Genomic DNA, 15,223 nt, shown 5'->3' on the forward strand with positions numbered 1-15,223 from the left:
TTGTTAAAGTCCACCTTGCAACCGGATTGGTCGGGTAAGCTGAAAAACACCATGCCAGATTGGGCACCAGGTGTCTAGGCGCTTGGAGGACATATTGGGTCTACATCCCTCAGTTTCTGAGGTCCAAGAAATGTTCACCCTCTACCCTAATAGAGAGGTCTTGGCCGATCGTGGCTGAGAGGGGAAGAAGGTAGCAGTGCAAGATGCTTATGGTCCTTCTCTAATAATGGACCAACTTTCTCTCTCTCCTTACCTGTGGTTCTGCCTGGCTACTGGGGCTACCAGTTGTAAGCCTGCAGCCCACAGGGAGTTGGTTTGTTCCTCTCACACATGTAAATGGGTAAGCATTCAAGTGCACACACCTGCCTACGTCCACAGACCCTCGCGCACACACACTTTTGTCAACAAGCTTTTTCGCAATTAAGAGTATCAGGGACCCATGTTGAAATACAAAAGCAGCACACCACATGACGGCCATCACATAGAGTCCAGCAGCAAATGGGAAACGTTTAACTAGCTGTGGTCCTATTACTTGCGCTCTACCGTGGAACAACTGCTGGATGAGTCCTGCTGGAGAATATTGAACCTACAACAAGTCTGAGGTAAATAAAAATTCCACAGGAATATAATCAAACAGGGACCTACAACCCTTCCGAGCCAGATAGGAGTCGAACCTACAATCTTCTGATCCGTAGTCAGACGCGTTATCCATTGCGCCACTGGCCCTATGTAGACTTATGCATCCTTTTGTCCTTAAGTGGGCTAGAAAGTGTGTGTATGTGTGTGTGAAGGCACAAGGAAACCCATCTGACCTCCTGGAAGTCTGTTCTGTGAGGTTTTCCCAAGTTTTACAAAGGACTTTAGGAGAAGGAAGCACCTAAAAGCTAGGCGAAATGGTCCTAGATCCAAGGAAATCTTTTAGATCAGGCTCAGTTTCTTAAATAGTTTGCATTAACATAATCAGTTCCAGGTCTGTGTGGGGCTGAGCTTGAGAACTCCTTAGTAAGTAGGCGTTTACAACAATAAGGGGTTTAATATTACAACACAGGTGAACATTCAGACACATTATCATAAGCTCACCTTGTCCAGGGACCCAAGCATGCTGCCTTTCCACTCTCAGAGCCCTTCACCTAACCTACTGTGCAGCTGTTTCACCTTTAATATCACTGTTCCACAGGCAGCGTGACGTCACAATGCTCCTTGTCTGTAGCCCGACCCAGGAGCCTTTGCAAACCTGGTATAATCTACATACTTACGGTGTGTTTAGTCTTGGACCACAAATGCAGTGAAGAATAATGGATTGCTACTCTTCATACATTTTTGACCATTGGCTCAGATTTGAATGCGTACTGGCCATCTGAGCATCTCTGCCAGGCCACCCTATGTCTAGAGACTGTAGATTTAGAGAGTTTATAAACATTGTCAGTTCATCAATAAAGTGTGCTCGCTTCGGCAGCACATATACTAAAATTGGAACGATACAGAGAAGATTAGCATGGCCCCTGCGCAAGGATGACACGCAAATTCGTGAAGCATTCCATATTTTTAACAGCTTTCAGGAGAGAAATCTTTTTTGTTTTCAAGACTAATTGAAAAAATAAAGCAGGTCCCAGTGCTGTCCCCGTAATATGTATTTTTCAATTAGTCTCTCCTCAACATTTTTAATGTATTTGCTTTGCAGTAAAGAAGGTGCGCTCTATGTTCAGCTGCATTTAGCAAGGAAGCCTGCAGGACTTCTGGGACTTTTCTTTCTCTTTTTTAGCCTCACTGTCATTATTCTTCACCACCCCCAAATCTATACTGCTGCAGTGTTGTGTTGCTTTGTGGGAAGCAGGACAAAGAGAAGGGCAGGGCCTATGCAAATGAAGGCCTCAGGGATGTCTGGGAGTGCCTTTTTAGCAGTATTGTTAAAGTCCACCTTGCAACCGGATTGGTCGGGTAAGCTGAAAAACACCATGCCAGATTGGGCACCAGGTGTCTAGGCGCTTGGAGGACATATTGGGTCTACATCCCTCAGTTTCTGAGGTCCAAGAAATGTTCACCCTCTACCCTAATAGAGAGGTCTTGGCCGATCGTGGCTGAGAGGGGAAGAAGGTAGCAGTGCAAGATGCTTATGGTCCTTCTCTAATAATGGACCAACTTTCTCTCTCTCCTTACCTGTGGTTCTGCCTGGCTACTGGGGCTACCAGTTGTAAGCCTGCAGCCCACAGGGAGTTGGTTTGTTCCTCTCACACATGTAAATGGGTAAGCATTCAAGTGCACACACCTGCCTACGTCCACAGACCCTCGCGCACACACACTTTTGTCAACAAGCTTTTTCGCAATTAAGAGTATCAGGGACCCATGTTGAAATACAAAAGCAGCACACCACGTGACGGCCATCACATAGAGTCCAGCAGCAAATGGGAAACGTTTAACTAGCTGTGGTCCTATTACTTGCGCTCTACCGTGGAACAACTGCTGGATGAGTCCTGCTGGAGAATATTGAACCTACAACAAGTCTGAGGTAAATAAAAATTCCACAGGAATATAATCAAACAGGGACCTACAACCCTTCCGAGCCAGATAGGAGTCGAACCTACAATCTTCTGATCCGTAGTCAGACGCGTTATCCATTGCGCCACTGGCCCTATGTAGACTTACGCATCCTTTTGTCCTTAAGTGGGCTAGAAAGTGTGTGTATGTGTGTGTGAAGGCACAAGGAAACCCATCTGACCTCCTGGAAGTCTGTTCTGTGAGGTTTTCCCAAGTTTTACAAAGGACTTTAGGAGAAGGAAGCACCTAAAAGCTAGGCGAAATGGTCCTAGATCCAAGGAAATCTTTTAGATCAGGCTCAGTTTCTTAAATAGTTTGCATTAACATAATCAGTTCCAGGTCTGTGTGGGGCTGAGCTTGAGAACTCCTTAGTAAGTAGGCGTTTACAACAATAAGGGGTTTAATATTACAACACAGGTGAACATTCAGACACATTATCATAAGCTCACCTTGTCCAGGGACCCAAGCATGCTGCCTTTCCACTCTCAGAGCCCTTCACCTAACCTACTGTGCAGCTGTTTCACCTTTAATATCACTGTTCCACAGGCAGCGTGACGTCACAATGCTCCTTGTCTGTAGCCCGACCCAGGAGCCTTTGCAAACCTGGTATAATCTACATACTTACGGTGTGTTTAGTCTTGGACCACAAATGCAGTGAAGAATAATGGATTGCTACTCTTCATACATTTTTGACCATTGGCTCAGATTTGAATGCGTACTGGCCATCTGGGCATCTCTGCCAGGCCACCCTATGTCTAGAGACTGTAGATTTAGAGAGTTTATAAACATTGTCAGTTCATCAATAAAGTGTGCTCGCTTCGGCAGCACATATACTAAAATTGGAACGATACAGAGAAGATTAGCATGGCCCCTGCGCAAGGATGACACGCAAATTCGTGAAGCGTTCCATATTTTTAACAGCTTTCAGGAGAGAAATCTTTTTTGTTTTCAAGACTAATTGAAAAAATAAAGCAGGTCCCAGTGCTGTCCCCGTAATATGTATTTTTCAATTAGTCTCTCCTCAACATTTTTAATGTATTTGCTTTGCAGTAAAGAAGGTGCGCTCTATGTTCAGCTGCATTTAGCAAGGAAGCCTGCAGGACTTCTGGGACTTTTCTTTCTCTTTTTTAGCCTCACTGTCATTATTCTTCACCACCCCCAAATCTATACTGCTGCAGTGTTGTGTTGCTTTGTGGGAAGCAGGACATAGAGAAGGGCAGGGCCTATGCAAATGAAGGCCTCAGGGATGTCTGGGAGTGCCTTTTTAGCAGTATTGTTAAAGTCCACCTTGCAACCGGATTGGTCGGGTAAGCTGAAAAACACCATGCCAGATTGGGCACCAGGTATCTAGGCGCTTGGAGGACATATTGGGTCTACATCCCTCAGTTTCTGAGGTCCAAGAAATGTTCACACTCTACCCTAATAGAGAGGTCTTGGCCGATCGTGGCTGAGAGGGGAAGAAGGTAGCAGTGCAAGATGCTTATGGTCCTTCTCTAATAATGGACCAACTTTCTCTCTCTCCTTACCTGTGGTTCTGCCTGGCTACTGGGGCTACCAGTTGTAAGCCTGCAGCCCACAGGGAGTTGGTTTGTTCCTCTCACACATGTAAATGGGTAAGCATTCAAGTGCACACACCTGCCTACGTCCACAGACCCTCGCGCACACACACTTTTGTCAACAAGCTTTTTCGCAATTAAGAGTATCAGGGACCCATGTTGAAATACAAAAGCAGCACACCACGTGACGGCCATCACATAGAGTCCAGCAGCAAATGGGAAACGTTTAACTAGCTGTGGTCCTATTACTTGCGCTCTACCGTGGAACAACTGCTGGATGAGTCCTGCTGGAGAATATTGAACCTACAACAAGTCTGAGGTAAATAAAAATTTCACAGGAATATAATCAAACAGGGACCTACAACCCTTCCGAGCCAGATAGGAGTCGAACCTACAATCTTCTGATCCGTAGTCAGACGCGTTATCCATTGCGCCACTGGCCCTATGTAGACTTACGCATCCTTTTGTCCTTAAGTGGGCTAGAAAGTGTGTGTATGTGTGTGTGAAGGCACAAGGAAACCCATCTGACCTCCTGGAAGTCTGTTCTGTGAGGTTTTCCCAAGTTTTACAAAGGACTTTAGGAGAAGGAAGCACCTAAAAGCTAGGCGAAATGGTCCTAGATCCAAGGAAATCTTTTAGATCAGGCTCAGTTTCTTAAATAGTTTGCATTAACATAATCAGTTCCAGGTCTGTGTGGGGCTGAGCTTGAGAACTCCTTAGTAAGTAGGCGTTTACAACAATAAGGGGTTTAATATTACAACACAGGTGAACATTCAGACACATTATCATAAGCTCACCTTGTCCAGGGACCCAAGCATGCTGCCTTTCCACTCTCAGAGCCCTTCACCTAACCTACTGTGCAGCTGTTTCACCTTTAATATCACTGTTCCACAGGCAGCGTGACGTCACAATGCTCCTTGTCTGTAGCCCGACCCAGGAGCCTTTGCAAACCTGGTATAATCTACATACTTACGGTGTGTTTAGTCTTGGACCACAAATGCAGTGAAGAATAATGGATTGCTACTCTTCATACATTTTTGACCATTGGCTCAGATTTGAATGCGTACTGGCCATCTGAGCATCTCTGCCAGGCCACCCTATGTCTAGAGACTGTAGATTTAGAGAGTTTATAAACATTGTCAGTTCATCAATAAAGTGTGCTCGCTTCGGCAGCACATATACTAAAATTGGAACGATACAGAGAAGATTAGCATGGCCCCTGCGCAAGGATGACACGCAAATTCGTGAAGCGTTCCATATTTTTAACAGCTTTCAGGAGAGAAATCTTTTTTGTTTTCAAGACTAATTGAAAAAATAAAGCAGGTCCCAGTGCTGTCCCCGTAATATGTATTTTTCAATTAGTCTCTCCTCAACATTTTTAATGTATTTGCTTTGCAGTAAAGAAGGTGCGCTCTATGTTCAGCTGCATTTAGCAAGGAAGCCTGCAGGACTTCTGGGACTTTTCTTTCTCTTTTTTAGCCTCACTGTCATTATTCTTCACCACCCCCAAATCTATACTGCTGCAGTGTTGTGTTGCTTTGTGGGAAGCAGGACAAAGAGAAGGGCAGGGCCTATGCAAATGAAGGCCTCAGGGATGTCTGGGAGTGCCTTTTTAGCAGTATTGTTAAAGTCCACCTTGCAACCGGATTGGTCGGGTAAGCTGAAAAACACCATGCCAGATTGGGCACCAGGTGTCTAGGCGCTTGGAGGACATATTGGGTCTACATCCCTCAGTTTCTGAGGTCCAAGAAATGTTCACCCTCTACCCTAATAGAGAGGTCTTGGCCGATCGTGGCTGAGAGGGGAAGAAGGTAGCAGTGCAAGATGCTTATGGTCCTTCTCTAATAATGGACCAACTTTCTCTCTCTCCTTACCTGTGGTTCTGCCTGGCTACTGGGGCTACCAGTTGTAAGCCTGCAGCCCACAGGGAGTTGGTTTGTTCCTCTCACACATGTAAATGGGTAAGCATTCAAGTGCACACACCTGCCTACGTCCACAGACCCTCGCGCACACAGACTTTTGTCAACAAGCTTTTTCGCAATTAAGAGTATCAGGGACCCATGTTGAAATACAAAAGCAGCACACCACGTGACGGCCATCACATAGAGTCCAGCAGCAAATGGGAAACGTTTAACTAGCTGTGGTCCTATTACTTGCGCTCTACCGTGGAACAACTGCTGGATGAGTCCTGCTGGAGAATATTGAACCTACAACAAGTCTGAGGTAAATAAAAATTCCACAGGAATATAATCAAACAGGGACCTACAACCCTTCCGAGCCAGATAGGAGTCGAACCTACAATCTTCTGATCCGTAGTCAGACGCGTTATCCATTGCGCCACTGGCCCTATGTAGACTTACGCATCCTTTTGTCCTTAAGTGGGCTAGAAAGTGTGTGTATGTGTGTGTGAAGGCACAAGGAAACCCATCTGACCTCCTGGAAGTCTGTTCTGTGAGGTTTTCCCAAGTTTTACAAAGGACTTTAGGAGAAGGAAGCACCTAAAAGCTAGGCGAAATGGTCCTAGATCCAAGGAAATCTTTTAGATCAGGCTCAGTTTCTTAAATAGTTTGCATTAACATAATCAGTTCCAGGTCTGTGTGGGGCTGAGCTTGAGAACTCCTTAGTAAGTAGGCGTTTACAACAATAAGGGGTTTAATATTACAACACAGGTGAACATTCAGACACATTATCATATGCTCACCTTGTCCAGGGACCCAAGCATGCTGCCTTTCCACTCTCAGAGCCCTTCACCTAACCTACTGTGCAGCTGTTTCACCTTTAATATCACTGTTCCACAGGCAGCGTGACGTCACAATGCTCCTTGTCTGTAGCCCGACCCAGGAGCCTTTGCAAACCTGGTATAATCTACATACTTACGGTGTGTTTAGTCTTGGACCACAAATGCAGTGAAGATTAATGGATTGCTACTCTTCATACATTTTTGACCATTGGCTCAGATTTGAATGCGTACTGGCCATCTGAGCATCTCTGCCAGGCCACCCTATGTCTAGAGACTGTAGATTTAGAGAGTTTATAAACATTGTCAGTTCATCAATAAAGTGTGCTCGCTTCGGCAGCACATATACTAAAATTGGAACGATACAGAGAAGATTAGCATGGCCCCTGCGCAAGGATGACACGCAAATTCGTGAAGCGTTCCATATTTTTAACAGCTTTCAGGAGAGAAATCTTTTTTGTTTTCAAGACTAATTGAAAAAATAAAGCAGGTCCCAGTGCTGTCCCCGTAATATGTATTTTTCAATTAGTCTCTCCTCAACATTTTTAATGTATTTGCTTTGCAGTAAAGAAGGTGCGCTCTATGTTCAGCTGCATTTAGCAAGGAAGCCTGCAGGACTTCTGGGACTTTTCTTTCTCTTTTTTAGCCTCACTGTCATTATTCTTCACCACCCCCAAATCTATACTGCTGCAGTGTTGTGTTGCTTTGTGGGAAGCAGGACAAAGAGAAGGGCAGGGCCTATGCAAATGAAGGCCTCAGGGATGTCTGGGAGTGCCTTTTTAGCAGTATTGTTAAAGTCCACCTTGCAACCGGATTGGTCGGGTAAGCTGAAAAACACCATGCCAGATTGGGCACCAGGTGTCTAGGCGCTTGGAGGACATATTGGGTCTACATCCCTCAGTTTCTGGGGTCCAAGAAATGTTCACCCTCTACCCTAATAGAGAGGTCTTGGCCGATCGTGGCTGAGAGGGGAAGAAGGTAGCAGTGCAAGATGCTTATGGTCCTTCTCTAATAATGGACCAACTTTCTCTCTCTCCTTACCTGTGGTTCTGCCTGGCTACTGGGGCTACCAGTTGTAAGCCTGCAGCCCACAGGGAGTTGGTTTGTTCCTCTCACACATGTAAATGGGTAAGCATTCAAGTGCACACACCTGCCTACGTCCACAGACCCTCGCGCACACACACTTTTGTCAACAAGCTTTTTCGCAATTAAGAGTATCAGGGACCCATGTTGAAATACAAAAGCAGCACACCACGTGACGGCCATCACATAGAGTCCAGCAGCAAATGGGAAACGTTTAACTAGCTGTGGTCCTATTACTTGCGCTCTACCGTGGAACAACTGCTGGATGAGTCCTGCTGGAGAATATTGAACCTACAACAAGTCTGAGGTAAATAAAAATTCCACAGGAATATAATCAAACAGGGACCTACAACCCTTCCGAGCCAGATAGGCGTCGAACCTACAATCTTCTGATCCGTAGTCAGACGCGTTATCCATTGCGCCACTGGCCCTATGTAGACTTACGCATCCTTTTGTCCTTAAGTGGGCTAGAAAGTGTGTGTATGTGTGTGTGAAGGCACAAGGAAACCCATCTGACCTCCTGGAAGTCTGTTCTGTGAGGTTTTCCCAAGTTTTACAAAGGACTTTAGGAGAAGGAAGCACCTAAAAGCTAGGCGAAATGGTCCTAGATCCAAGGAAATCTTTTAGATCAGGCTCAGTTTCTTAAATAGTTTGCATTAACATAATCAGTTCCAGGTCTGTGTGGGGCTGAGCTTGAGAACTCCTTAGTAAGTAGGCGTTTACAACAATAAGGGGTTTAATATTACAACACAGGTGAACATTCAGACACATTATCATACGCTCACCTTGTCCAGGGACCCAAGCATGCTGCCTTTCCACTCTCAGAGCCCTTCACCTAACCTACTGTGCAGCTGTTTCACCTTTAATATCACTGTTCCACAGGCAGTGTGACGTCACAATGCTCCTTGTCTGTAGCCCGAACCAGGAGCCTTTGCAAACCTGGTATAATCTACATACTTACGGTGTGTTTAGTCTTGGACCACAAATGCAGTGAAGAATAATGGATTGCTACTCTTCATACATTTTTGACCATTGGCTCAGATTTGAATGCGTACTGGCCATCTGAGCATCTCTGCCAGGCCACCCTATGTCTAGAGACTGTAGATTTAGAGAGTTTATAAACATTGTCAGTTCATCAATAAAGTGTGCTCGCTTCGGCAGCACATATACTAAAATTGGAACGATACAGAGAAGATTAGCATGGCCCCTGCGCAAGGATGACACGCAAATTCGTGAAGCGTTCCATATTTTTAACAGCTTTCAGGAGAGAAATCTTTTTTGTTTTCAAGACTAATTGAAAAAATAAAGCAGGTCCCAGTGCTGTCCCCGTAATATGTATTTTTCAATTAGTCTCTCCTCAACATTTTTAATGTATTTGCTTTGCAGTAAAGAAGGTGCGCTCTATGTTCAGCTGCATTTAGCAAGGAAGCCTGCAGGACTTCTGGGACTTTTCTTTCTCTTTTTTAGCCTCACTGTCATTATTCTTCACCACCCCCAAATCTATACTGCTGCAGTGTTGTGTTGCTTTGTGGGAAGCAGGACAAAGAGAAGGGCAGGGCCTATGCAAATGAAGGCCTCAGGGATGTCTGGGAGTGCCTTTTTAGCAGTATTGTTAAAGTCCACCTTGCAACCGGATTGGTCGGGTAAGCTGAAAAACACCATGCCAGATTGGGCACCAGGTATCTAGGCGCTTGGAGGACATATTGGGTCTACATCCCTCAGTTTCTGAGGTCCAAGAAATGTTCACACTCTACCCTAATAGAGAGGTCTTGGCCGATCGTGGCTGAGAGGGGAAGAAGGTAGCAGTGCAAGATGCTTATGGTCCTTCTCTAATAATGGACCAACTTTCTCTCTCTCCTTACCTGTGGTTCTGCCTGGCTACTGGGGCTACCAGTTGTAAGCCTGCAGCCCACAGGGAGTTGGTTTGTTCCTCTCACACATGTAAATGGGTAAGCATTCAAGTGCACACACCTGCCTACGTCCACAGACCCTCGCGCACACACACTTTTGTCAACAAGCTTTTTCGCAATTAAGAGTATCAGGGACCCATGTTGAAATACAAAAGCAGCACACCACGTGACGGCCATCACATAGAGTCCAGCAGCAAATGGGAAACGTTTAACTAGCTGTGGTCCTATTACTTGCGCTCTACCGTGGAACAACTGCTGGATGAGTCCTGCTGGAGAATATTGAACCTACAACAAGTCTGAGGTAAATAAAAATTTCACAGGAATATAATCAAACAGGGACCTACAACCCTTCCGAGCCAGATAGGAGTCGAACCTACAATCTTCTGTTCCGTAGTCAGACGCGTTATCCATTGCGCCACTGGCCCTATGTAGACTTACGCATCCTTTTGTCCTTAAGTGGGCTAGAAAGTGTGTGTATGTGTGTGTGAAGGCACAAGGAAACCCATCTGACCTCCTGGAAGTCTGTTCTGTGAGGTTTTCCCAAGTTTTACAAAGGACTTTAGGAGAAGGAAGCACCTAAAAGCTAGGCGAAATGGTCCTAGATCCAAGGAAATCTTTTAGATCAGGCTCAGTTTCTTAAATAGTTTGCATTAACATAATCAGTTCCAGGTCTGTGTGGGGCTGAGCTTGAGAACTCCTTAGTAAGTAGGCGTTTACAACAATAAGGGGTTTAATATTACAACACAGGTGAACATTCAGACACATTATCATAAGCTCACCTTGTCCAGGGACCCAAGCATGCTGCCTTTCCACTCTCAGAGCCCTTCACCTAACCTACTGTGCAGCTGTTTCACCTTTAATATCACTGTTCCACAGGCAGCGTGACGTCACAATGCTCCTTGTCTGTAGCCCGACCCAGGAGCCTTTGCAAACCTGGTATAATCTACATACTTACGGTGTGTTTAGTCTTGGACCACAAATGCAGTGAAGAATAATGGATTGCTACTCTTCATACATTTTTGACCATTGGCTCAGATTTGAATGCGTACTGGCCATCTGAGCATCTCTGCCAGGCCACCCTATGTCTAGAGACTGTAGATTTAGAGAGTTTATAAACATTGTCAGTTCATCAATAAAGTGTGCTCGCTTCGGCAGCACATATACTAAAATTGGAACGATACAGAGAAGATTAGCATGGCCCCTGCGCAAGGATGACACGCAAATTCGTGAAGCGTTCCATATTTTTAACAGCTTTCAGGAGAGAAATCTTTTTTGTTTTCAAGACTAATTGAAAAAATAAAGCAGGTCCCAGTGCTGTCCCCGTAATATGTATTTTTCAATTAGTCTCTCCTCAACATTTTTAATGTATTTGCTTTGCAGTAAAGAAGGTGCGCTCTATGTTCAGCTGCATTTAGCAAGGAAGCCTGCAGGACTTCTGGGACTTTTCTTTCTCTTTTTTAGCCTCACTGTCATTATTCTTCACCACCCCCAAATCTATACTGCTGCAGTGTTGTGTTGCTTTGTGGGAAGCAGGACAAAGAGAAGGGCAGGGCCTATGCAAATGAAGGCCTCAGGGATGTCTGGGAGTGCCTTTTTAGCAGTATTGTTAAAGTCCACCTTGCAACCGGATTGGTCGGGTAAGCTGAAAAACACCATGCCAGATTGGGCACCAGGTGTCTAGGCGCTTGGAGGACATATTGGGTCTACATCCCTCAGTTTCTGAGGTCCAAGAAATGTTCACCCTCTACCCTAATAGAGAGGTCTTGGCCGATTGTGGCTGAGAGGGGAAGAAGGTAGCAGTGCAAGATGCTTATGGTCCTTCTCTAATAATGGACCAACTTTCTCTCTCTCCTTACCTGTGGTTCTGCCTGGCTACTGGGGCTACCAGTTGTAAGCCTGCAGCCCACAGGGAGTTGGTTTGTTCCTCTCACACATGTAAATGGGTAAGCATTCAAGTGCACACACCTGCCTACGTCCACAGACCCTCGCGCACACACACTTTTGTCAACAAGCTTTTTCGCAATTAAGAGTATCAGGGACCCATGTTGAAATACAAAAGCAGCACACCACGTGACGGCCATCACATAGAGTCCAGCAGCAAATGGGAAACGTTTAACTAGCTGTGGTCCTATTACTTGCGCTCTACCGTGGAACAACTGCTGGATGAGTCCTGCTGGAGAATATTGAACCTACAACAAGTCTGAGGTAAATAAAAATTCCACAGGAATATAATCAAACAGGGACCTACAACCCTTCCGAGCCAGATAGGAGTCGAACCTACAATCTTCTGATCCGTAGTCTGACACGTTATCCATTGCGCCACTGGCCCTATGTAGACTTACGCATCCTTTTGTCCTTAAGTGGGCTAGAAAGTGTGTGTATGTGTGTGTGAAGGCACAAGGAAACCCATCTGACCTCCTGGAAGTCTGTTCTGTGAGGTTTTCCCAAGTTTTACAAAGGACTTTAGGAGAAGGAAGCACCTAAAAGCTAGGCGAAATGGTCCTAGATCCAAGGAAATCTTTTAGATCAGGCTCAGTTTCTTAAATAGTTTGCATTAACATAATCAGTTCCAGGTCTGTGTGGGGCTGAGCTTGAGAACTCCTTAGTAAGTAGGCGTTTACAACAATAAGGGGTTTAATATTACAACACAGGTGAACATTCAGACACATTATCATAAGCTCACCTTGTCCAGGGACCCAAGCATGCTGCCTTTCCACTCTCAGAGCCCTTCACCTAACCTACTGTGCAGCTGTTTCACCTTTAATATCACTGTTCCACAGGCAGCGTGACGTCACAATGCTCCTTGTCTGTAGCCCGACCCAGGAGCCTTTGCAAACCTGGTATAATCTACATACTTACGGTGTGTTTAGTCTTGGACCACAAATGCAGTGAAGAATAATGGATTGCTACTCTTCATACATTTTTGACCATTGGCTCAGATTTGAATGCGTACTGGCCATCTGAGCATCTCTGCCAGGCCACCCTATGTCTAGAGACTGTAGATTTAGAGAGTTTATAAACATTGTCAGTTCATCAATAAAGTGTGCTCGCTTCGGCAGCACATATACTAAAATTGGAACGATACAGAGAAGATTAGCATGGCCCCTGCGCAAGGATGACACGCAAATTCGTGAAGCGTTCCATATTTTTAACAGCTTTCAGGAGAGAAATCTTTTTTGTTTTCAAGACTAATTGAAAAAATAAAGCAGGTCCCAGTGCTGTCCCCGTAATATGTATTTTTCAATTAGTCTCTCCTCAACATTTTTAATGTATTTGCTTTGCAGTAAAGAAGGTGCGCTCTATGTTCAGCTGCATTTAGCAAGGAAGCCTGCAGGACTTCTGGGACTTTTCTTTCTCTTTTTTAGCCTCACTGTCATTATTCTTCACCACCCCCAAATCTATACTGCTGCAGTGTTGTGTTGCTTTGTGGGAAGCAGGACAAAGAGAAGGGCAGGGCCTATGCAAATGAAGGCCTCAGGGATGTCTGGGAGTGCCTTTTTAGCAGTATTGTTAAAGTCCACCTTGCAACCGGATTGGTCGGGTAAGCTGAAAAACACCATGCCAGATTGGGCACCAGGTGTCTAGGCGCTTGGAGGACATATTGGGTCTACATCCCTCAGTTTCTGAGGTCCAAGAAATGTTCACCCTCTACCCTAATAGAGAGGTCTTGGCCGATCGTGGCTGAGAGGGGAAGAAGGTAGCAGTGCAAGATGCTTATGGTCCTTCTCTAATAATGGACCAACTTTCTCTCTCTCCTTACCTGTGGTTCTGCCTGGCTACTGGGGCTACCAGTTGTAAGCCTGCAGCCCACAGGGAGTTGGTTTGTTCCTCTCACACATGTAAATGGGTAAGCATTCAAGTGCACACACCTGCCTACGTCCACAGACCCTCGCGCACACACACTTTTGTCAACAAGCTTTTTCGCAATTAAGAGTATCAGGGACCCATGTTGAAATACAAAAGCAGCACACCACGTGACGGCCATCACATAGAGTCCAGCAGCAAATGGGAAACGTTTAACTAGCTGTGGTCCTATTACTTGCGCTCTACCGTGGAACAACTGCTGGATGAGTCCTGCTGGAGAATATTGAACCTACAACAAGTCTGAGGTAAATAAAAATTCCACAGGAATATAATCAAACAGGGACCTACAACCCTTCCGAGCCAGATAGGAGTCGAACCTACAATCTTCTGATCCGTAGTCAGACGCGTTATCCATTGCGCCACTGGCCCTATGTAGACTTACGCATCCTTTTGTCCTTAAGTGGGCTAGAAAGTGTGTGTATGTGTGTGTGAAGGCACAAGGAAACCCATCTGACCTCCTGGAAGTCTGTTCTGTGAGGTTTTCCCAAGTTTTACAAAGGACTTTAGGAGAAGGAAGCACCTAAAAGCTAGGCGAAATGGTCCTAGATCCAAGGAAATCTTTTAGATCAGGCTCAGTTTCTTAAATAGTTTGCATTAACATAATCAGTTCCAGGTCTGTGTGGGGCTGAGCTTGAGAACTCCTTAGTAAGTAGGCGTTTACAACAATAAGGGGTTTAATATTACAACACAGGTGAACATTCAGACACATTATCATACGCTCACCTTGTCCAGGGACCCAAGCATGCTGCCTTTCCACTCTCAGAGCCCTTCACCTAACCTACTGTGCAGCTGTTTCACCTTTAATATCACTGTTCCACAGGCAGTGTGACGTCACAATGCTCCTTGTCTGTAGCCCGAACCAGGAGCCTTTGCAAACCTGGTATAATCTACATACTTACGGTGTGTTTAGTCTTGGACCACAAATGCAGTGAAGAATAATGGATTGCTACTCTTCATACATTTTTGACCATTGGCTCAGATTTGAATGCGTACTGGCCATCTGAGCATCTCTGCCAGGCCACCCTATGTCTAGAGACTGTAGATTTAGAGAGTTTATAAACATTGTCAGTTCATCAATAAAGTGTGCTCGCTTCGGCAGCACATATACTAAAATTGGAACGATACAGAGAAGATTAGCATGGCCCCTGCGCAAGGATGACACGCAAATTCGTGAAGCGTTCCATATTTTTAACAGCTTTCAGGAGAGAAATCTTTTTTGTTTTCAAGACTAATTGAAAAAATAAAGCAGGTCCCAGTGCTGTCCCCGTAATATGTATTTTTCAATTAGTCTCTCCTCAACATTTTTAATGTATTTGCTTTGCAGTAAAGAAGGTGCGCTCTATGTTCAGCTGCATTTAGCAAGGAAGCCTGCAGGACTTCTGGGACTTTTCTTTCTCTTTTTTAGCCTCACTGTCATTATTCTTCACCACCCCCAAATCTATACTGCTGCAGTGTTGTGTTGCTTTGTGGGAAGCAGGACAAAGAGAAGGGCAGGGCCTATGCAAATGAAGGCCTCAGGGATGTCTGGGAGTGCCTTT

The 15,223-nt window shown here is 45.2% G+C and overlaps 8 non-coding genes across 8 annotated transcripts; all 8 read left to right on the plus strand.

Annotated features, from left to right (window-relative positions):
* Nucleotides 1-1,440: 1,440 nt before the first annotated feature.
* Nucleotides 1,441-1,547, plus strand: LOC147704800 (U6 spliceosomal RNA). Its single transcript, XR_015298213.1, has one exon. It is a non-coding gene; the product is annotated as a U6 spliceosomal RNA (small nuclear RNA).
* Nucleotides 1,548-3,344: 1,797 nt separating this feature from the next.
* LOC147704801 (U6 spliceosomal RNA) lies at nucleotides 3,345-3,451 on the plus strand. The gene has a single exon (XR_015297777.1). It is a non-coding gene; the product is annotated as a U6 spliceosomal RNA (small nuclear RNA).
* Nucleotides 3,452-5,248: 1,797 nt separating this feature from the next.
* Nucleotides 5,249-5,355, plus strand: LOC147704802 (U6 spliceosomal RNA). The gene has a single exon (XR_015297779.1). It is a non-coding gene; the product is annotated as a U6 spliceosomal RNA (small nuclear RNA).
* A 1,797-nt stretch (nucleotides 5,356-7,152) lies between these two features.
* LOC147704803 (U6 spliceosomal RNA) lies at nucleotides 7,153-7,259 on the plus strand. Its single transcript, XR_015297780.1, has one exon. It is a non-coding gene; the product is annotated as a U6 spliceosomal RNA (small nuclear RNA).
* A 1,797-nt stretch (nucleotides 7,260-9,056) lies between these two features.
* Nucleotides 9,057-9,163, plus strand: LOC147704804 (U6 spliceosomal RNA). The gene has a single exon (XR_015297781.1). It is a non-coding gene; the product is annotated as a U6 spliceosomal RNA (small nuclear RNA).
* A 1,797-nt stretch (nucleotides 9,164-10,960) lies between these two features.
* LOC147704805 (U6 spliceosomal RNA) lies at nucleotides 10,961-11,067 on the plus strand. Its single transcript, XR_015297782.1, has one exon. It is a non-coding gene; the product is annotated as a U6 spliceosomal RNA (small nuclear RNA).
* A 1,797-nt stretch (nucleotides 11,068-12,864) lies between these two features.
* Nucleotides 12,865-12,971, plus strand: LOC147704806 (U6 spliceosomal RNA). Its single transcript, XR_015297783.1, has one exon. It is a non-coding gene; the product is annotated as a U6 spliceosomal RNA (small nuclear RNA).
* A 1,797-nt stretch (nucleotides 12,972-14,768) lies between these two features.
* On the plus strand, nucleotides 14,769-14,875 carry LOC147704807 (U6 spliceosomal RNA). Its single transcript, XR_015297784.1, has one exon. It is a non-coding gene; the product is annotated as a U6 spliceosomal RNA (small nuclear RNA).
* The last annotated feature ends 348 nt before the right edge of the window (nucleotides 14,876-15,223 follow it).

This window comes from Lissotriton vulgaris, chromosome 7 (genome assembly GCF_964263255.1).
Source record: "Lissotriton vulgaris chromosome 7, aLisVul1.2, whole genome shotgun sequence".
NCBI lineage: Eukaryota > Metazoa > Chordata > Amphibia > Caudata > Salamandridae > Lissotriton > Lissotriton vulgaris.